Source organism: Cupressus sempervirens, chromosome 2 (genome assembly GCF_028749045.1).
Source record: "Cupressus sempervirens isolate cs-2001-9-10 chromosome 2, ASM2874904v1, whole genome shotgun sequence".
Classification (NCBI taxonomy): Eukaryota; Viridiplantae; Streptophyta; class Pinopsida; order Cupressales; family Cupressaceae; genus Cupressus; species Cupressus sempervirens.
The window spans coordinates 428,488,304-428,513,333 of NC_143119.1; positions in this window are offsets into that span (position 1 = coordinate 428,488,304).

The following is a 25,030-nucleotide window of genomic DNA, read 5'->3' on the forward strand; positions in this document are numbered from 1 at the left end:
TTGGGCGAGGGCATGTATAAAATCACCATGTTGCTGACAAGGAACACATCTCTTCACAAAATGATAGGCATCTCCTTCCATAGTAGGCCAATAGTAACCCATTCTGAGGATCTTTTTTGCTAACATAAGGCCATTGGAATGGGTACCAAAAATCCCTTGGTGGACCTCTTCTAACATTGTTCTGGCTTCATTTGAATTGAGACATTGGAGGAGGGTTCCATTGAAGTGTTTTCAAAAAAGTGTATCACTTAGGATAGTATAGCGGGCAGTGTGATGGATGAAGGTTTTAATTTGATTCAGGGTGAGGGCTATGGGAATGGATTTGTGACATAGATAAGAAAAAATGTCAATGAACCATGGAGACTCGGGACCAACAATCTCACACAACAACTCTGAATCATTTTGCTCATAAGCAAGATAGAAAGATTCTCAACAAGAAACTCACATTTAGGACTATACTCAGGCATGGTAATCATGGAGGTGATGGTAGCCATAACATTTGCTGCTTTGTTATTAGCCCTTGGTATCTGTTGAAAGACTATCTCTGAGAAGTGTTGTTTAAGATCCTCAACTATTCTACGATATGGCAATAACTTTTCATCCTTTGTGAGGTATTCATCTATAACTTGTTTACTGACCAATTGCGAGTCTCCAAAGACAAGAAGGTTTTTGATATTCCATCTGATAGCCTGACGCAACCCAGTGACTAATCATTCATACTCAACTATATTGTTTGTGCAAGGGAATGATATCTTATAAGATTTAGGAATGAGATCTCCTTGCAGTGTAACAAACAAAATTCTTGCCCCCGATCCCTTTTGTGCAAAGGAACCATCAAAAAATAACTTCCAGTGTGTACTACGGGTAACAGTCTTAATTGTGTCATTTGGAAAGTCTGCTACTATGGGATGGTCTCCCAGAAGAGGAGCTTCAGCAAGCTGGTCTGCAATTACTTGTCCCTTAATGGCCTTGTGTTCCTTATAAACAATGTTCAATTCACTTAAAATCAAGACCCATTTTGCAACTCAACCAGTGAGGGAGGCTTTTGACAGCAAATATTTGAGTGGATATATTTTGGCAATAAGATGTGTAGTATGATTAAGCATATAATGGCATAGTTTCTATGTACAAAAGACTACGGCCAAACAGGCTCTCTCAATAGTAGTGTAATTCAATTCATAACCAACTAATGTTCGACTAAGATAATATATAGCTTGCTCATTACCATTTTCATCTAGTTGTGCCAAAAGGGCACCTAAGGCAACTGAAGTGGCTAAAATGTATAGGATCAATGGTCATCCTACAATTGGAGGGACTAGAACTGGAGGATTAGCCAAGTATGCCTTAATTTGTTCAAATGCTTTCTGATATAGGCAATCCCACTGAAACTTAGTGTCTTTATGAAGCAAATGTTCAAGTGGATGAACCTTATCTGCTAACTAGGCCACAAATCGTCTGATGGATAGTAACTTTCCCTAAAAACTATGGAGTTGTTTCAATGTGGTAGGTGGAGGCATTTCTATGATGGCTTTTACTTTGGCGGGATCTACCTCAATACCTCTTCTTGACATAATGTAGACTAACAACTTGCCTAATTTGACCCCAAAAACACATTTCTTAGGATTTAGGCACACTTTATATTTCTCCAACCTTTCAAAAATGGTGGTGAGTACATCAATGTGGGAATTACGTGTCCTTGATTTTCCTAGGATGTCATCAACATAGTCCTCCATTATGATATGTAAAAGATCATGGAATTGTAGTCATTGTGCATTGATAAGTGGCGTCGGCATTCCTCAAGCCAAAAGGCATGACTTGATAACAAAAGGTTCCCCATGGGGTGGTAAATGTCATTATGTTGATCTTCTTCTACAATTTTGATTTGGTTGTAACCAAAGAAACCATCCATCAAAGACAACATCTCATGTCCAGAAGTCAAATCCACTATGATGTCTATGTTAGGAAGTAAAAAATCATCCTTAGGACATGCAAGATTTAAATCTAAACAAATGCAAATGCCCCCAAATGCTTTTCCCATAGGAAAAATGTTGGAGACCCACTCAGGATAATCAATAGGATGGATAAACTTTGCCCCTAACATTTTCTGCAATTCTGCTTTGACTAAAAGTGCCACCTTAGGATGCATTTTGCGCAACTTTTGCTTTACTAGTTTAATCTTGGGATCTACTGTCAAGTGATGTACAACCAAATATATGTCTAAACTAGGCATATCCCTATATGTCCATGCAAAACTAATTTTACCCTTTTTCAAGAATTTAGTTGTTGCCTTTTGTTCTTTAGGACTTAAGGTAGCTGCAATGTAGGTGATTTGTGGATTATCCTGTGTACCCAAATTGACTAGAATTGTGTTCTCATTCAAAATAGATGACTTTTCTGGTGGTAAAGATCTGAATGGCAAGTCAACCTCTCCCTTTTTTGGCACCTCTAGGAGGTTTTCACTAGAAGATGCATCCTTTATTTTATCTTTTTCTTCAACCAAAAGTTCCCTAAAAGAGTTTTCACTAGAGGATGTTTCTTTTATTTTTTCATTTTTATTTTCTTTTTCACTTTTCTGACTAAGAGAGTTGACTTGGCTACCAAAGTATGCTTCTTCATTATATTGGATCTCATGTTCGTAATCGTGGAGATTCTTAAGGCCAAAGAGTGCCATCACTACTTCGTTAGAGTTGCAGATATCGAGAGCTAGTGGTGTGTCCTGAAGGTCCCAGTCTATCATGTTAGGGTTAGTGAGAGGTAGGTCGGTGGATGAAAGGTCAACTATGGTAATGGCACAAATATGGTCATCTAGGTCATCCTCAATGTATTGGAAGGGTACTTCGAATAATTCCTCCTCTTCAATCTCATAATCAGGGTCAACCATACAATAGTTGTCAGCAAAGGATACCTTGGGTTTGATGAAGCCCAAACCATGTCCTTTAGGATTGCTATTAGCCTCAAGGGGTTGTCTAATTCCATCTTCTTTAGGTCCAAGGCTAGTACCATGATATCCCATGTTTTTTATAATGGGAGGGGCCTTAACATACTTATCCTTGGGGAATTCCACAAGTTCATCTTTTCCATCAAAATATAGCCAATCAAGGATATTAGATTCCATATACTCATCACTAAGTGAACCCCAATGTTCAAATGTCATCTTATTAACATGCATAGTACCTTGTTGGCAGGAGGTGGCAATTGTGAAGGTTTTCCAAAGGAATGGGGGAGAGTGGTAGTTGTCCAACACATAAGGCATTTTTGAACTTATACTCTCCCATTCCTAAATCAATAAAAGTAACCTTCTTCCCTGTAGTATTGACCTTAGTATCTTCCACATTTTCTTTTCCTTTTTGGGAATTGGAATCATTATTAGATAACTCTGGCACTTAAATGGAAGGTGATTCTATTATTGTGAGAGGCTTAGGTATAACCTTAGCAAAATCATTGATTGGACAAAAATTTGCTGGTGCACCTTCCAATCTTTTACAAAAGGCAAAAGGTGTGGGATCACCTGGAATCATGACCTCTCTTCCTTGGTGAGGAAATTTCAAGCATTGATGGTAGGTAGATGGTACCACTTCTAGTGTATGTATTCAAGGTCAACCAAGCAAAATGTTATATGGAAAATCCAAGTCTACGACATGGCATCCAATATTTATGACAATTGGACCAACCTTTAGTGGTAACTGTACACTAGAAATGTGTCACGCTCTAAACCCTTCTATCCAAACGATTCCATGAGTTTGGAATGTTCAAATGTCGACTTAGAGCTCCCTATCCACGGAGTGCAAGAGAGTGTATTTCAAGTTCAAGGAGGCTCTCAAATGAGCCTTAGAGATACTCTTCTTGCTAGTAAACCATGCAATGGAAGGTTCCAAAGACAAGATGCAAGAATGCAAATATCTCAAGGAGTTCCTCAAGGATGCAATGCAAATGAAGATTAAGCTAAGATGAGAATGCAAAATGCAGCTATGCTAAAACATGTATGAGAGTGTTACAATCCAAATATTAAGCTATGTGAGAGATTATTGCAAAATAGAAGCTAAACTAACATGCAACATGAATCTAAGCTAAAATGCCATGGATGAGAGAATGTAGACAAGGAAGAGAAGTTCTCCACAAAGCTCCAAAGAAACTTGTTAGAAAACCTGCAGCATAACAATATTCAAAAATGAGGATGGATTGAGGGGGAAAGCTCTTTCCCTTTTAAAGTTGTACGGATGGTAGAGATCAAGATGAAGATGGTGGATGATCAACAGTAGAATTTGAAAAGAGGAGTGATCCATGTGCACACACAAGTCAACCAATAGAATATAAGTTGACTTGTCATATAAGACAAAAGTCACAAAGCCTTTTCTTTTAATTTCAAAATAGAAAAAGGACTTTATGTGTGCACTTTAAGTGGGTTAGAAGAATGGGGTCTTTTATTTAATTAAAAGGGGACATGTTCTTTTAATCAAATAATGAACTTAGGATAGCATAGTCAAACTATAGGTTATAATCAAATAAATTGATTATTAGCAATTTGGCTTAGGTAAGTGATTAAATTAATTTAGCCAAAATGTTGAAAAGGGGGCTAATAGTCTAGATGACCATTTTTAGGTGATTACAGTAACATGATAACTCCTTTTGATTCTCTTTCTCTTTCATCATATGCTTTGATTGTTATCCTTTTATTGACATCTAGGAGATCTTTTGGAAGTCCCAAGAAATGAATCATCTTCAATGTACATAAGTTCAAACTGGATCCATTATCTATATGGACTCTTTTAATCTTATGTTGTTGTATAAGGACTTCAATGTGGAGCGAAAAATTATGGTGGGGATCAAGACCTTGGAAATCTTTGTCTGTGAAGACAAGGTATTTTTGTGAGGCAAGGTTTCCAATCATGGTGGTGAATTGGGAGGTGTTAATGTTTTCAAGAACATGAGACTCTAAAAGAGCCTTCTCTAAAATTTCTTTATGGATGGGTGATGTGGTGAGGAGCTCTAAAATGGATATTTGTGCAAGAACCTTACCTAACTTGGACAATACATCATAGTGATAAGCGAGCCTTTGTGAGGTGGATGGCGTAGCAAGCGCATGTAGAACTGATGGATTAGTGGGGTTGGGGGTGGTGGCATGCAAATTGATTCTTCCCTGTCTAGTGGTTGCATCACAATTAGTTGCTTGTAGGACAAGGGTATTCACATGAGTGTCTACCTCTTCAATGCGGCCACACATGGAGTCAAAGCCACATATATCATTGGTTTCTATTTTACCACACAAGGAATCAAACCCTAATATGTGGTTAGTAGAATAGTCATAGGGTAATACATTTGATGTGGAAGCTCAATTTGCATTGTTTGTATTGTTGTTTTCATTGTTGTTATTTTCATTATTGTGATCAAGAAATGGTTTTTGGAATATCTTCAGCTTAGCATTTTTAGAGGGTGGTCCTCCTTCTACCTCAATTTCTCCATCATCGACAAGATTTTGAATGAAGACTTTGAATTTTATACACTTTTTTGTGTCATGTCCCTTGATGCGATGGTATTTGTAATATTCATTTTCCCTATCCCATTTTGATTTGGGTTGATTCTCATCAAAGGGTCGTGTGTTAGGAAACACCATCAAATTGTGATCCACTAGTTTTTGGAATATGTTATCCAAGGGTTCACAAAAGTTAGTGAACTTCCTATTTCGATCATAGTCACGGTTGTAATTGTTGTTGGTATTGTTGTTTTTGTGAGGGAAAAATTGTATTTGATTATGAGATTGTTGATTGTCATGATTGGAATTGTTGTTGTTTCGGTTACGATAGTTGTTGTTGTTTCTTCCTTGAAGATTTTGTACAATTTTAACATCAATGACACCATCATGTGTGACACCTTTATTTTTGGACCAAAATTTGGGTTTGCTATTATTGTTCATGTCATTGTTTGAAGATGATGAGCTATAATGTTTAATGACACCTTTGTCTAAAAGCCCATTTTCAATGCTCTTGCCTCTCTTGACTAATGTAGCGAAATCTTCAAGACTAGCCATCTTCATGTGAAAAGACATCTCTGGTATCAAGTTTTTGATAAATATATCCACAAGGTGGGAATCTTCAATTTTATAGGGCATGTGATTAGCAAGATGCCTCCACCGTTGTAGAAAGTTGGCAAATGTTTCACCATTTCGTTGTTTTGTGTTCCACAAATCACTTAATGAGACATGATGTTCAATGTTGTAAGAGTATTGAGCTACAAACTTCCTCGTCAAATCATTGAAAGAGGTAATGGAACCCTTGGGTAAGTTCATGAGTCACTCTAGTGCGGAGCCTCCAAAAATCTGTGTGAAGAACCTCTTAAAATAATCCTCATTATAGGCTACTTCTTGACACAAAACTGGGAATTCTTTGAGATGTGTGATAGGACATGTTTCTCCCTTGTATTTGTCAAATTTAGGAATCTCAAAGTTTGGTGGGAATGGTATCATGCTAATCTATCAAATGGAAAGGGACAAACTTCCTCAAAAGAGAAATCCTTCACCCCTTTGTTGGTCATGGAATGTACCAAGTTTCAAAGTTCATGGAACTGTTGGGCTAAATCTTGGTTTGGTTGCACTTGTGATTGTTGAGAATTTGTAAATCCACCTCCCAAGCTATAAGGAGTTCCAAACACATTGTGAGGTGGTGGGAGTACTCCACTTTGGCTAATGTATTGATATGCAAATTGGCACAGATGTTTTCACCACACTTGTTGAAATTTGCGAATAAGAGGAATACATTGGTTGTGTTGGAATTGCCATCTGTTGAGTAGACACTTGTCCAATGTTTAAGCATCCTACAGTTGGTCTTGTTAAGGAGGACTATGAAATACTAACATGCATAGTAGTGTTCGGTAGGGCACTAATGATTTGTTGGATATGTTTCGCACTTGATTGGAATGTCAGTTGTGTGGTGCCACTTGATGTGGATGTAGCACTAGTTGTTACTGCGAGTCCTTTGCCAAATGCTTGGATTGTGTTTGGCAATACGAGAGCACCACCCTTCATAATCTGAGTAAACAAGGTGGTCTCATCAAAGCTTGTAGGTAAATTAACACCGTCTTTAACCAAGTTTAGGAAGATCTTAGTCTTTCTTGCCCTAATAGACTTTTCCATCATTTTGATATTGTATGGATCTGCAAGGAACGTTTGGACATCATTGGGAATATTGTTGTTGTCAATAGGGTCTTTTTCTTGGTATACTTCTTCGTCATTAGTTCCCAAAGTTGTGTTACAAAAAGGATCTTCTGGTTCTTGTGTGGATGTTAAGCTAGGCATGCCAAAGTTTGAACTACAGGGAAATGCTCCCCCTAATGATGTTGAGTGTGGAGGAAAAGGATTCTCCATCTCTTTTTGCCTTAATGATTCCAATAAGAAAGACATGGGATTAAATGTGAATCTATCAGATCATGTATGTACCATACAATAGTGACCAAGCCAATGGGTGAAAGACTATGGAAGAGAGGAATGTGAGAGAGAACTATTGAACCTTACACAATGAAAGGGGCCAATAACCTAAATGTAAACAAAAGACCTTGATTTAGCAAACAAAGTGTGATTATAGGCTAAAAGTATCTTTCTCCTACCAAAGATGGTCAAGTGATCTTTAAGCAAGATAGGACACCAAATTGACTATCCACTATTTGGAGATGGACTTGTGATCCCAAATGAGTGATAGGTGTTTTCTTGTGGATAAAAGGTCTAGTTTTGTAATCTCGGAAGGTGTTCTTATGCCAAAGTTTTTAGGTTCAAACAATCAAGCTCTCTAGAGGAAGTTTGCTAATGGAGGACTAGAAATTTGGAAAAATAGGGTTGATGTGGAAAATGAAGGTGTGGTGGTCACTTATGCGATTAACTCAATCCTCACTTATTGGGAACAAGAACCTTGGGTTTACTCCAGGGAAGGTAGACCAATTTTGAAGTTTAGCATTGTACTCAATTCTATTATAGCGGTCTTGTTTAGCTTCTTCTTTATGGATATCCTTGATAACATATCAGATTTGTTTATCATCATGTCCTAGGTTTTTCATTTCCTTGTAGACAAATGGTTTGGACAATTTCACCTTCTTAAATTTGACTTTGTCGGTCATGGCAGGAACAAAACAAAACTCAATTTCAAACACAAACTATGACTAGACTCAACCAATTTCAAATGCTAGACCAATATAGAATTCTTGAAAATGACCGTGAGTCAAGAGGACCCACTTACCATTGTTTCACTCGCTAAAGTTTAGCTCACAATTTCACTTGTTTTGCACTTGTTTGATGTTTGGTGTTGGTTTTGAATGTTCAAACAATCAGGCACATAGAACACACCAACAATCCTAATAAGGCTGCAACTAGGATGTACAAAGATTATCTAAAGCACATCCTCGATATACATAAGGTACATGAGGCCCAAATCTATAGATGAAAGAAAATAATGCCACATAGTCGGGAGGAGAGGGTAACCCAAATCTCCACCTTCACTTCCCAAAGGTATAAAGTTCTTTAGGGCTTAGCCAAGAGTGACAAGATTTTACTTCCAAAAGAGGTGTCTTTCGATTCACCTCCCGATTCTTATACTTTACCAAAACACTAGAGTTGAGGTCATCCCAAGGGGTGATAAAATCCCCAAGTAGGCCTCCTAAAAAAAAAAAAACAAGACCACTTATTTCTTGTGCACTCAAGATCACCCAAAGGTGTGAGAGGAGAGAATACGTAAGTGGCCTTGAGGTTTAAAAGACACTTGTCTCCCAATGAAGCTTTAATTTTTTTAATCTACTCTTGAAGACACACATGTTTAAGAATACATTGTTCTTTCCAACTTGAAATCGTCGTCAATGTAAATAAAAAGTGTGGATTCATCAACAATAAAGTAAATCGCTCGTGAACATAAACAAATTGCTGAAAATGAAACCAATTCCCTTAAGTCATTCAAGATTGTGTGAGTTCATTTTAAGCACCAAGTGTTATCCTAAGCATTCATGTCAATTTCCTTAAGGCATTCAAGAGTGTATGAGTTCCTTTTAAGCACCAAATCCAAATGTTTGCTACCCTAAGCATTCATGTCAATTTCTTTAAGGCATTCAAGAATGTATGAGTTTATTTTAAGCACCAAATCCAAATATTTTCTACCTAAACATGCATTCCAATGAAAATATTGTTCATTCATTTAATGAAATTCAAGAGTGTTTTTGCTACCTAAACATCCATTCCAATGAAATGTGAATAAATTTCCCTTAAGGTATTCAAGCTTGGATGTGATTTTTTCCCTTAAAGCATTCAAGAGTGTGTTTGGATTTTAGATGTTAATTTACAACATACATTCAAGGACAAATGGTTATCCATACAAGTTCATTAACTCTTTAATCCTAAAGTGATAAAAATTACTACAAATTTCCTAAGTGATAAAAATCAATATGAGTTTTTTTTTTTAAGCCTTTCTAGGTCTGTTTCCTGCAATGTAAATTTGTTAGAAATCTTTGCAAATAATCCGTCAGCAAATAATGTGTTTAAAATTCAACCAATCTACCAAAAATTGGAGACGACAAACTACAAGCGCAAATGACAAAACTGCACAGATGACAAAACGTGCAAACAATGAAGTACATGTTGTGTGGTTTGCAGACACATGCCAACTTTGTCAAACGTAGACGACAATTTAGGTTCGAAGATGATAAAACTCGCAGATGACAAAGTTACCCAACACACAATGCAGATGACAAAAGTACAGATCATAGACAATAGTTTGTAAACGCAAATGATAGTTTGGGTTTTTAGCAAGTTCAGGTGCACCCACAATGCAAACAATAATGTATACAGCACAAATGATAGTTTGGGTTTTTTAGCAATTCAAATCCACCCACCATGTAGATGAAAAATTATGTTGCATAGATGACAGAACTAGGGTTTAATGTAGACTGGGTGGGCTTAAAGCAGCAAGGCAGAGATGTCGATCTACACAGACGCTAGTCTGCGGAGATGACAAAATGCAGATGACACTCTGTATTGTGCAAATGAAAAGGCATGAGTTTTGGAGACAAAGTATGGTTTCTTGACAAATTTTTGAAAGGAGAACAAGGACGTGGGTCCCACCGGACATGCAAAAATGTAGGCAAGAAAACCTGCCTATTGGAAGCAAGAGAAAATAAGCAAACGTTAGCCAATATGCATATATCAAATGTTCAACAATAAAATAAAAACTAACACTTGCTTGAGTTTTGCAACTCAAAGTAACCAAAAGACCAAGTCCTCAAGGAACCTCAAATACCTCAACAAAGGCACCCATGAGAGGCCTTGTTGGTGTGTTTAGATTGGAGGGATGTTGATGTGCTCTCCCAAAACACAACTATGGTGAATCTCTTGATAGAAAAATACAAGTATGATAATGATTCTATGCTAAATGAATGAAGAACACCTCAAAGAATGGCTATGGATGCAACCATGCTTGAGAGCATTCAAGGATATGGAGGTAGAAATGCAAGAAAGAAACTAATCTAATATGCAAGTGAAATGAAAATATAAATGTAAGAAACAAGCTAATCTAACAATGCAAATGCAATAAAAAATATCAACTACTAAAGGTTAGTATGGAACATGAAAAATCACTAACAAGCTCAAACGACAAACTAGCATGATAACAGTGCATGTGAGGGAGATTAAAATGCTTGAGACAAGGGCTCTATTTATAGGCTTAAGAGAGACTCTGGTGAGGTGGAATCTATGTGGCATCCACATAGGTGCCACATGAGAAACATGTAAGCAATTCATGCAAGTGGTCAACATTCAAAATTTGCTCACACATGTGTGAGTAAACTTGAAGAAAGGAGTGGGGGACAAAGATGTAAGAGGTGTGGAAGGCATGAGGGGTGTGGAAAGTGTGAGGGCTTCTCACACGTGTGAGCATACACTTAGGAATAAAAAGAAGTTTAGCAAGGTGTTTAGGGTAATTAAGTGGGATTAAGTAGTGGGTAGGCTTAGAAGGATGAAAGTGATGGTTGTAGACTAGGCTTTTAGGCTAGGTTTAAGATTAAATTAATGGAATGGAGGGATTTAAAGAAATTAATGGAATGGAGAGATTTAAATAAATAGAATTTATTTAAAAAGAGGATTTATGGAGGATCATGTATCACAGATTTAGAGAAATTAATGGAATGGAGGGATTTACATAAATAGAATTTGTTTAAAAAGAGGATTTATGGTGGATCATGTATTAAATAAATTTAACACATTAGGGATGGAAGTATTTAAATTAAATTTAAATACATTAGAAAAGTGAACTTATTTAATTAAATAAATAGAAGAATATGATCAATATAATTAATTAATTATAATGTCAAGGGAAATATTAAATAAATTAATATAGTGTTTGGGACAATTTTAAGCATCTAAAGCAAGAAGGATTTCAAGAACTTCAAGGACAACAAAGACAAAGGTAAAAAGCCTTGTTTTATAGCTAAAGATTCAGATAGTAAGGATGATGATGAGATGGTCTATATTGCCATAAAAGATGAAGCTGATGATGAAAGAGATAAAATGGCACTTATCTCTCATGTTGGAAAAAATGATACATGGATTATTGATAGTGGTTGCTCACATCATATGACTGGTGGTAAGAAAAAGTTTAAACATTTGGAACATTATGATGGTGGAAGTGTAAGATTTGGAAACACTAAACCATGTTGCATAAAGGAAAAAGGTTATATCTTACTAAATAATGAACTTAGATGTGCTAATGCTTATAGGATTAAAGGACTAAAGAATAATCTACTGAGTGTAGCATAGTTGAATAACATTGGATTCAAGGTAGAATTCATGAATGGAATGGCCAAGATGCTAGATGGAAAAGGAAATCTAGTTGGATCTAGTAACCAAACAAAAGGTAACTTATTCTACCTAGATCTTAGTGAAAGTTCATGTTTCATTGCTCAAGTAGAAGAAAGATGGTTATGGCATAAAGGGTTATGTCATGTAAACTTTGATAATCTAATCAAGATAAGCAAAAAAAAAAAGAGTGAGAGGTATTCCTAGTTTGAGGAAACCTAATATGGGCCTATGCAAAAATCATCAAATTGGTAAGATGGGCAAGACGAGTTTCAAAAGCAAGAACTGTCATTCTGAAGAAGTCTTGGAGCTAGTTCATACTAACTTATGTGGACCTATTGGAATTGAAAGCTGCAATGGAGATAAGTACTTTTTCTTTTTGTTGATGATTATTTTAGAATGATGATTGTAATGTATCTAAAAGATAAGTCTGATGCTTTCAAAAGTTTAAGTGGTATCTGGAAAGAGTAGAGAAGGAAACATGAAAGAAGCTGAAGTGTTTGAGATCAGATAGAGGCAGTGAATTTATTTCCAATGAATTCAATGAATTCCACACTGAAAGAGGAATCAAAAGATAAGTATCATCTCCTGGTACACCTCAACAAAATGGTATAGCTAACAGAAGGAACAGATCAATCATGGATTGTGCAAGAACCTTGATGAAAAAAAAGAATGTTGCAATCAAATACTAGAAGGAAGCGATCAATACTGTATTGCATACCTTAAATAGAGTACAATTGAAGAAAGACTCAAATGAAACTCCTTATGGACTATGGTATGACTAGAAACCTAATGTAAGTTACTTGAAAGTATTTGGTAGCAAATGTTATATTTTGAAAGAAATGAGGAAAGGTAAATTTGATGTCATAGGTGATGAAGGCATATTCCTAGGATACTTTAGCGGAAGTAAAGCATATAAACATTTGAATTTGTCTACTTGTAAGATCATAGAAAACGCACATCTAAGAATTGATGAGTTTGCAAATAAGAGTGAATAAGAGAGAAACAATAAACCTGAAGATTACATAAAGTTTATTTACTTTGAACCTAATACATTACAAAATCTAATTGGAATTCTAGAGACTTCACCTCCCGAATCCCCAAGTGCAACTCAAGTCATAGTCTGAAGGACCCAATTCATAGTCAAAACCTACCAAGTTTCAGCCAGAGAAAACTGAGTCTAAAGGACTCGAGTCACAGATAGTGGGACCTGAGCTTTATACAGAAGATCATGACGAGGCTAGTGGAACAAGTTCTAGATCTAAAGTACCTATATTGGCAAGATATATCAGAAGGCACCATGCACCTGATCATATCATTGGAGAAAATTTAGATGGTACAATGACAAGAAACAAATTGAAAAGTACATGTCTTCTTACTAAATTTGAACCTAGATCAATTAAAGATGCCTTGGATAATGAAAATTGATTGAAGAAATGAATGAATAGATAGAACAAATAGAAAGGATAAGACCTAGACTCTTATTCCTAGACCCAAGGATAAAAATGTAATTGGCACAAATTGGGTTTTCAGAAATAAGCTAAATGAAGATGGAGAAGTTTCCAAAAACAAAGCAAGGTTAGTACGCAAAGATTATTATCAAGAAGAAGGTATTGATTATAGGGAAAAATTTTCTCCTAGTGTAAGATTAGAAGGTGTTAGGAATTACTTGCTTATCCTGCACATAAAGGATTTAAAGTTTATCAAATGAATGTGAAATTTGCATTTTTAAATGGAATTCTTGAAGAGGAAGTTTACATAGAACAACTTGAAGATTTTGTAGGTCCTAGAAAAAAAGGATATGGTTTGTAAACAACAGAAAGTATTGCATGGTCTCAAGCAATCTCTTAGAGCTTGGTATGAAAGACTTTATAACTACTTGATAAAGATTGGCTTTCAAAGGAAAAATGATAACAACAACCTATATATCAAAGAAGGACTAGACAAGAAGATTGTGTTGGCAAAAATCTTGTGGATGACACATTATTTACTGGAAACTATGACTTGTGCAAAGCTTTTTCAGAAGAAATGAGTAAGGAATTTGAGATGTCCATGTTCAAAGAGATAAAATTATTTGTTGGATTGTAGATTCAATAGAAGAAAGATGGTATCTACATTACTCAATCCAAATATATCAAGAAGATACTAAAGAAGTTTGGAATGGAGGAGTCAAGACCAGTTGGAACACCTATGTCTATTAGACATAAGCTTTCCAAGAATGATGATTCCACGGAAGTAGATCAGACCACATCAAGATTAATGATTGGTAAACTACAATATGTAGTGCATACAAGGCTTGATATTGCATTAGTAGTTGGTATGGTGGCAAGATTCTCAACAAATACTAAAGAAAATCATATGATGACAATCAAGAGAATTATGAGGTATCTGAAGGGAACTGAAGAGTATGGATTATGGTAAAAGAAAGGAGGCACTTTAGATTTAAAATCCTTTACAAATGTTGATTGGGTAGGAAGTGTTGATGATAGGAAGAGCACTAGTGGTGAAGCATTCTTTTTTGATAAAAGACTAGTGTCTTGGACAAGCAAGAAGCAAAACTACATTTCTTAGTCTACAATAGAAGCAGAGTATGTTGTAGCAATAGTTAATTGTTCCAATATTGTTTGGTTCAAGCAACTGTTGGTAGGTATGAAGGTATAAATCAAGGATCTAGTGGTTATCTTCTATGATAACACCAGTGCAATTAATATATCAAAGAATCCTATGATGCATACCAAGATTGAGCACATTGCAATAAAATATCATTTTATGAGAGAATTGGTGCAAGATAAAGAGGTAAGATTAGAATATTTGAATACTAAAGAAAAAATTGCAAACATATTCACTAAGACATTACCTAAGGATGCATTTTTGTATCTAAGAGGTAAATTAGGGGTTACTCCCCTATATGAAGCTCACTAAATGAAGTTTAGTGATGCATCAACTAGTGCACGTTGAAGATCAGTCAAGTTGATGCAGTATTGAAAGGGCAGATTGCATATGAATCTATACATGAGGTACTTTGATATTCATTTATTATTGAATTTGGCATAAGATGTCAAAGAGGGAGAGTTTGGCTATCATATCAAAGAAATTTTCTAAAGATAGAGATAGTGCATATCATCAAAAAATTTGTTTGAAGATGTCAAAGAGGGAGAAGTTGGTCTAATATCAAAGAAGGAAAGTTTTCTATCAGAAGAAAATGTTGAAGACAGAGTTTTCTGACAGAGGAAGATACTGAAGGAAAAGGGAGTTCACACTAATATAAGGAGTTCTCATGGATGAGAATCAGAATGAAACTAAGGATATTTTACTTACTTTTTTTTCTCTAAAATTTCATTGTATTGTAACATGTTGTGTTGTCATCAATGTCAAAGAGGGATTTTTTGAATACAATTGGTTAATTGTGTATTATCTTTGATGTTACAAAAAAGATATATCTTTACCAGTCAGTGTATGCCAAGCTCACCTAGGCAATAAAGATAGTTTCCTGTGTCTGTCGAGCATTCCAATGCTTGCCAAGTTCAGAACTCAGTGACTATGGAGTTCACTCAAGTGTCAAAGAGAAGTTCACAGAAGTTGAATGTTAATCGAGCTCACTTGAGTAACAAAAGAAAGTTAGATAGAACCATTATTAATTGAGTTCACTTGGTTACCAAAGAAAGTTTTGAAGATGCAGTGTTAACCAAGTTTAGTTGGTTAACACAAGAAAATTATTTCTGAGTTAGTGTCTATCGAGAAAAGTCGGCTAACAAACCTAAATTTTATTATTTTTGGTTAAAGAATTATTGTTAAGGAAATTGGGAAGGAATCGAGGACAAAAGTTAGAAGAAGCCAAAGATTTCATTACAAGTATCACCTCCTAAAATCTAATCACAGAAACAAAAATAAAGAATTTGTAGATATGCAAGATGGAGAAGCAGAAGAGTTGGAAAAGGTTCCAATAAACTCAAAATTGTTAAATCATCCAAAAAATTGGAATTCTTATATGTTCGATGTACAAAAAGCCAAAGTGGGGTAGTGGTGTAGGGGGCCAAGTTCCTAAACAAGATGGTCAAACATCAAATTTTGGATAGACTAGGTGATTAATAAGTGTCAAAGTTGACACATGGCAATAAGTCAATCTCAAGCATCCTAGAATGTATTTTAGGCAAATTTCTTGTATGCTGTAATAAGGCCTATGGGCAAGTTGTAGGTTAGTCAATGTTGGTCAATGCTATGAGTTGACCAAAAATCTTCAATCTTATGTTTTTTAGAGTTCTTGCATGATTTATCAAGTTTTGGTAGGCATTTGAAGTCATTTGTTTGGAAATATTAGAAAGATGCAAAATTTGTCAAAAAGTTGTCATGCAACATTTCTTGCAACGTTTCTATAAATGTTAATAGATTTTTTATGTCCTTATGAAATTGAATGATTTCAAATGAACCCACTAAAAATCAAATATTTTTACTTGTTATCTTCACAAATATTTCATTAGGCATGTGTGCAAAATAGAATAGCATTAAAATTTTCTATAAATGTTAATAGATTTTTTATGTGCTCATGAAATTGAATGATTTCAAATGAACCCACTAAAAATCAAATTTTTTTGAATGTGGAGACTCTGAACTACATAAATATTTTGCATGATCCCTTCATATTCAAAGTGGGAGCTTTAAGAAAAACAAGTAGGTGTGATGATTTTTTCAAATAGCAATTTGACGAAAGGTGGAGAAATTAGAAGAAGCCTAAATGTAGTTGGATTGTAGTTGGATTGAAAGCCATAAAATGGTGGATGCTTTTCTTTTAGGAGATGGATCACCTTGACACCCATGGACACAAGATATCTATTGAAAGATGGAGAATTGGCTTGGGAGATGAAGCTAGTTAGGTATTTCTAGATTTAATTGATACATTGCATCTGAATTCATCATGATCAATGCTTCCTCTTTTAAAGCCCTCTAAAGAGAATTGTTGGAGTGTTTAGAAGAGTGGACAAGAACTAGAAAGTTAAATCTCCTTCAAGTCATTTTGAGCTTTATGAGGTTGACTCCAAGAAATATGTCGCTAAAGGTAGATTACCCATTTCTCATACTTCTTCTTTGAGGTAAGTTTGAAGAGTCTATAAATATAGATTATTTATAATGTATTGTTATAATATTATGTATGGTTTGTGTACTATTACATGTTTTTTCTTGTGTTTATACTGGTGATTAGAGTATGAATAGAATTGATATACTATATCATGTTCTAATTATAAGGAAATTGGAGACATTGGGTTAGGCTTAAAAAAAACACTCCAAAATGATGTGATAAAAAAACTGGATCAATCTTAAGAAACACATTTTAAGTTTTGGGTAGTTCATTGTTAAATTATACTGGCTTCAAAGGGAAAAAGCTTAGAATGTACTTCTATTTAATTCAACTGAAAACAATGATGTTAACCAAACTTATTTTCATAGTCTTGTAATGTTATATATTGTTATGTTTACAACAATGACTAGAATCTAACTGGAAACATTGCATTGGGCTTATTACATTCTAAGCTTTGACTAGAATGTAATTGGAGATTGGGTTAGGCTTAAACAATACACTCTAAAATGATATTTGAAGTGTGAGCATTGAAAATATTGGTCTGTGCTTAAATGCCACACTCTAATCTCTGACTCATCTAGATTTAGGTTGTTTGTGTTTAAATTAATTGGCTTTTTAAAAATATGATCCACCTACCAAATGAATGATTTGAACAAGTCAAAGTTTTAAATGTGTTGTTTAAATAAAACTAAAACATTAATGTAAACAAATCAATCATTACCTTGTATTCCTTATTTGAATTTTTTTTTTCACTGATTTCTAGACAAGACAGCAATTGTAACTGATGGAAATACTTCTTTAGAGGTTTCAAAAGTGACTAAAGTGGAGGAAACAAAGTTGATGGTTGGAATGCTTCCAGTTTGGTTTGCTACTTTGATACCAAGCATAATTATAACACAAGCTGGTACATTGTTTGTGAAATAGTCAGAGACATTGGACAGAAAGATTGGTTCTTCCTTCAAAATCCTAGTAGCAACTCCCACAACATAAACTTAAACTTCACATACTAAAGATTAGAAAAGATAAAGCACCTGGATCAATGCTTCCATATCAATTACTAAACTAAACACACAATTTCTTCTATAAATTCCAACTAGAAGAACTACCCAACTGGGCCTATCGTTTAGTACAAGATCCCTTCAAAACCTCACCTCCAATAGCTCCTGTGGCGTGCGATGAAATAACAAATAAACACCTTTCAACAAAATCTCAATTTGGGGCTTTGTATGGGCAGCAAGAAAATCAAATCACCATGAAATAGCTATTGAGAAAATTAAATAGCCATCAAATACCTCCCACGTGCATGTAGAGCGCTGCCAAAAATAAATGTTGCGAAATAAGAAATAATGAATCATGATTTTCTTTTTATGATTATGAAGCCGAGTTGGTCAAAATTTTGACCAACTTGAGAAACCCTAAGTTGGTCAAAATTTTGACCAACTTGGGCATTAAAAAAAAACAAAAAAGGTATTGAACAACTCTCTACCTGATTAGGTCAAAATTTGACCTATAATGTACTAGTGAAGCAAAGGTATTAACAATCATCAAAATCAATCAATCAATCAAATCAACTATAAACACTTAGGGTATGTAAGTTCTCTTTAATCAAATTGGTATTGTTGGATAATTGACTTCATCAGTAATCATATCTATTTGATTACCTATTCCTAAATCAAATCATCTTACAATTAATTAGTTTCATCATACCAAATCAAACTAGTTATCCTATTTAATAAAGTATCATTGCTTTTGATATATTTTTGACATTGATCAAATTCATTGCTTCAAATCAAATTAATTACTTTTCATCATCCCAATCTCTCAAGTTTTCAATTTAATTTCTTCAAATTAAACTAGATATTCCAGTTACCTCTTATCAATCTTTGCTTCATCATGTTAGGAGTTGACATGGTCAGTTATTTTTCTATCAAGTTCATAATTGATAGCTTGACACTTTCAATCCATTTAATTTCATTCAATAAAAGATCCAAATTCTCAATCTACAAATCAAGAATAGTTTCATCACTCTGTATCAAATTATTCTCTAAGTTTACATCATCATTTCTTTGAATCAATGTATTGCATGCACATCAATTGAAAAAGTGGAAAATATAACCACCCTAAAATGGGCTATATAACTCAAGGCCTTATTTTCCCTAAGTTGACACCTACTCCTTAATTATGATACTCTAATTGTTTGATCACTGGCATAATTCATGAAAGTTTTCAAGATCGAGAATCGAGAATCAATTCATGATTGATTAATCAAACATCTTCATTCATTACTTTGGCCTATTAAATTAAATCAATCTCATTAAAACTCTTGGCTAAAGTATTTAACTGAAATAAATTAATAAAAGTTCCTAAATTACAACTCACCACTAATTGAAAAATCAATTTTGAATGGACCAATGGGAGTTAACACACATGGATCAATTAAGGTTTAATCCTATTAACACATTGAGAATAAATCATAACCTCTAATTTCCTCTCAATTTCTATAAAAGGAGTGAATTTCGAGTGCATTTGATCCACACACTTGCATTCTTAAGTATATATTGTACAATTGAATACTCATGCTAGCTTAATTGTGCACTTTTTATTTAGATAATTAGAAAAAAATTCAATTTCATTATGGATACAATTAATTTAGTCTTAATTTTCTCATCTTAAATGCATTGTAATTGCATTTTATCAATTTTAATCTCGCATTCTATAAAGCATTGTCACTAATCATGGATCTGTAATGTCTAAGTGCACCTCAAAGATCCATTTCATACTTTTTCTAGATATAGGAGAAATAGGATGCGCTTGTTAGTTTCTTTTCTTGTAATTTACATTATTTTCTCATTATGGAATATCAATCTAATGTTATATTCAAGTGTGGTGATATTTGTGCAAGTGCATTATTCACACACATACACTACATACTTACAAAATGTAACTTATTAATGAATTCATTTGATTGCTCAAAGGGTAAAACAAATGTATAAAGGAGACTCCATTATGACTTAAGATTAGAAGGATTCTATTAGAGGGGTTTGACCTAGCTCTATTTGATTGAAATAGTTAAATTGAGAACTTCTTAAGGTTTAAATCTTTATATTTTTCCAAAAAAAAATGCAATTTTAGACAAAACCACATTGCCTCAAAAGTGGGACACAATATTGTGACATCACTCTAGCTTAATCAAGAGATTAACCTAAAACAACTTGATATTTATAATTTTGCAATTTCTTAAAAATGACATAAATCCATAATTGTAAGTAAAAAATATACATTCTTTTGAAATACATAGTAGAAATAAACATTAAATATTACTTTAAGGTTATTCATTACAAATTAGATCTATGATGTACAAAATTTATCTAAATGTACAATTAAGTCAAATCCATATTTTTATATTGACAAAGGATGAAGTCAATAATTTTATCAATTCTGAGTTTTTCAACATACTTGGTTTAGTGTGGAAGTGTTGGGAAAGAATGAGGTTAATAAAACTACCAATCTTGCCCATAAGTTTAAAATAAAGTATACATTGGTTACATTTCTTTATAATTACCTATTTATAGCAATATGTGATACATCTCAAAATTAATCTAATAATTACAATCATAGAAAGAAAATATAATTTATTTCTCCAACTCTTATTTTCTTCTTTGTTTCATTGTGGAACCTTCTGAGACTTGCCTAAGTCTGATGTTTGTACCTACATAGATGCATTTCCAATCATAATTGATCATCTAAAATTTGTTAATGTTCTTGAGTGGGATGTAGCATGTATCCAAGCCTACAACATATAAAACTAAAACTCCTAACTTGTCAAACAAAGATGGAAAATATATCTTCCTTTAAAATCAACAAAACAAAGCTTTTTTTTTTTAGTCTCTAGTAGCAAAGAAGCATAGTAAAGCAATCTTATAGTTTATGAACTTAAAAGATAAAATGAACACTAGGAATAACTAAAATACATTTTCTATATTTAGGAGATTATTTTTATAATTGTTACAAGTTTCTATAACAGTAATTGGAAAGTAGTATTTCTATACAATGTTAGCCTAACTACCTCTCAGCATCATAAAGTAATATGTACAATATAGTGTCACTTTTAGCCACTAGAATATTCAGTCACCTTTATGAATTGTTCATAATTATATCCATGTCTCTTACAGTCTAACCATAGGTATATCTTCCTTTTGAAAGTGCATATGAGAAATGTTGTATAATTCCTATATCCAAGCCATACATATTGAAGAATCAAAATTTCTTCAATACTCATGGTCTCCACATAGGTATCATATCAAAATTCCATATATGTATTTCCGTATAGGAATGAACCCATAACACATCCCTATGATAATTAAAAACATTCTAAAGTTTGAAAAATATTTTTAAATACATATACAATAATATAAATGCATATTTCCTTGATATCAATCCTCGTATATGTTACATTATGCTTTCCTACAAAGTTTCTTATGTATGAAATATTATTCATCAATGAAAAGTTCTACATGTTCTTGAAAAACATGTGCAATCATCAAAATTCTCATGGACTAAGATATACAAGCCCATAAAACATAATCAATGATATGCTTTTGTTTAATAATTATAAGCTTCATAACTATATAGACTTAGTAAGAAAGCAAAAGAAATTAAACTATTTTTTTTGCTTGACCATAAAGGTTGAGTCCTACTACTAAAAAATTTAGTAAGTATTAATAAATGAAACAATGTCATTAGTATATTCATCATAATTCTTTGTGGTAAGAAAAATAATTCTAAAGTTCCATGATGTATAGAATGTATCTTATACCAGAACTACTCTATATTCTAAAATATTTTATGATACATTCCTTTACAATGCTCATCCAAATTTATCAAGAGGGGCATATATTCTAAAATTCCCTACTTGAAAACTATATCATATTTTAATATAAAAACTAGAACCCTATTATACAAAAATCTTATACAAATATCATCAACCTATAAGTCAATAATCCTTATCTTCTTTTCTATACAGATATGAGAGCCCTCTTCATCCTGAGGTGTCTTTGTCTGCTATTTTTTTTTAGAAAGGATGCACTTGGGATGTTGATCATTTCCACCTCCCTAAAAACCCTATCCTCTATCAAGTACTCATCACAAAAATCCACACCAATTTGGAGTTTTTTACATGTAGGAGATGCATTGAGAAGATCAAATTATGAGAAATTACTAGCTTTATTTTATCAAAAGCTTCCCTATCTTCAACCTCTACAATGGGAAACTTAGGGATTAAATTATCTTTCTAGATAAGTTAGTCGTAATAATGGATATTTGGTATGGTTAGGTTAAGGTATATGTTCACCATAACCGTATCAATGTCATCCAAAACATCTCCTTTGAACACAATATTACATAATTTTATAACCTTCTCTCTCTCTCTCTCTCTCTCTCTCTCTCTCTCTCTCTCTCTCTCTCTCTCTCTCTCTCTCTCTCTCTCTCTCTCTCTCTCTCTCTCTCTCTCTCTCTCTCTCTCTCTCTCTCTCTCTCTCTCTCTCTCTCAAAATGCATGGCTAGTGCAAGAAACATGGAGGTGACATAAAATTTCTCTTTCTACATCTTCGTTGAGGATGTATTCATAACCCAAACTCCTCATGACCACCCTTACTAGAAGATCATTTGGGAATTTGATGATTTGAAGCCTCTCCTCCACAAAAAAAATATGTTTTTGACATTTGTCTTTTCTTTCCTCTTACGTGGATGAGTGTATCTATTTTTAATTGTTTGCAAAAACAGTGTAATGCTATAGTGAATCATAGGTTCAAATGGTCAAATTTTTTTCATTCTAGAACATTCTTGATCAAGATAGAAGTATTATAAATTAATCAAATTCTCAAAGTTGAGCGATGTCATTTGATGAGTATTAATGCCACCTTGTAAGACTAATTAACTCATATGAGTGTATATTCAAACTAAGTGATTAATTTGAGTAATTTACTAAGAATATATAAGATGGAAGTATTATGAAGGACTAAGCCTTTCTTTTTTGTTTCCTATGACCCCACAACACTAAATAATTGAAAATGGGGTAAGGGTGATCTGACACTTAATACAAGTAGTGCTCAATGATAGTGGGTGTTGTGTTTGGATGATATAGATTTCTAGTTAAGGTAAGCGAAGGATTTTATGATAATGATTTTACCTAACAATGTAATTCCAACATAATAAAAGAAGATATTTTACAATTTATGTAGTTTTAACTTCTCCAATCCAAATATGCCATATGAGGTGATACATGATTATATACCAAATTTTAATTGCAATAAAGTGTATACATGTATTCTTTCTTTTCATCTTGTTGGCTCAGACTAATTTGATAGGAATTCAAATACCTTAAGAGAATGCAAGGGAAAACCTAGGAATTAGGTAAAAATCATTATAGGTAATTCATTGCAAGCCAATAGGGTCAACTGGCAAGACATCTTGGTCATCTCCTCTTTGAACTCTATAAAGTTCAGGTGGGTATACCATGGAATTTATCTTCACTCCCCTTTACAATGTTATTTATCATAAATTCTAGTATAAAATATATTTTCCCTTGCTTCTTCTAATCCAAAGACTAAAAAAAAGGATGCAAGATAGCTTATCCTCCATACCCTAAAGTTCTCTAGACCAAGTAGAGGATAAATTTTTAGATTCACTAAACAAAACACAAGATACTTTAGATTTTTAATTTAAAATTTAATACTTCGCAACATTATCTTTGCTTGTTCAACATTCACTCCTAGCCAATGCTTTATCTATTTGGCTATTTATTCACAAAATTGACACATACAGTAGATATATTCCCTTACTTTGTGAAAAGAAACATAAATAGTCAAATTTAGATCTCATTCTTATCAAAATATATGTATGAAACCTTCAATTACCTTAGATCACATCAAGCATTTAAATAATTCATTTGATTATGAGAAAAATATGAAATGGGATATAATCTGAAATGAATCACAACTTAAATCAATAGGCTTTGTTATCAAATCTCAAAAAAATAAAAAATAACACAAGCAAAGAAAAGATCCAAATTGAGAAACTCATAATACTCCTCTATTTGTATTAATTGACTTGAACTAATACAATGAAATGTCAAATCTCATAAAAACAATGTGATTCTATATCTCCTATGAACAAGAAATAGAGAATAATCTTATACAGTATTCTTGGACCGACTCAAAAGATGATAATTCACTTTCATTCTATAAAAATTTGAACCCCTCTCTAGCCTTGGGAAATCACTTATATAGATGAGTTGCAACAAGCTTCGGGCATAGAGATTAAGACACATGTCATCCTTTGATGTAACATTTCAGTTTGTTACAACTATTAACAAAAGTTAATCCACTTAACAATTTGATGTGACAACTTGTAATCACGTGACCAATTATCTTCTTTCACTTCGTGCATTTTGTCTTATTCAAAATTTTCCCTTATTATTGCTTTTGTGGTGGTGAATCTTCATGATTTGAGTCATCGGTTGGGATATAGCTTCTAACTCACTCCTCAAACTTGTCATTTGTTTGCCATGTATGATCTAAGATCTGATCTACTACCTATCTATATGGGTTATACTTAACTATGGCCTGAGTCACCTCTTTCTCAAAATTCTCATAGAATACCCCTAAGTATTTGGACATACATTCCTCAAAAAGTGTCATATCCATATTTTTTCTAGTTTTCTTACAATGTCATTTACTGTGGTGATGGACTATGTTCTCCACGTAGCAAAATATATGATATTTTTGTCTTTATCCAAAATAGATGGCACCAAAGTATCTTGGAAACCTATTATTAGGTCCTTTAATTCCATTATTTTTCTTTCAATGTAATCTAGCAATACAGAGAAGTTTCTGAGTGATTTAACAATTTTACTATGGCCATAGCACTTAAGGGAGGATTAGGATCTATTCTTACACATAACTCAATCTTCCTTATTTTCTCAATCCTTCCTACCCATTTATGATATGTTGGCTTAACCAACATCATGTCATCCTCCATTTTACTAATGGCCAGATAAATAATTTTATACACTTCATGGATCCTGTACAACTTAGAATTTATCTTCTCATACAAAAACATAAATGTAGTCCTAACAATAACTT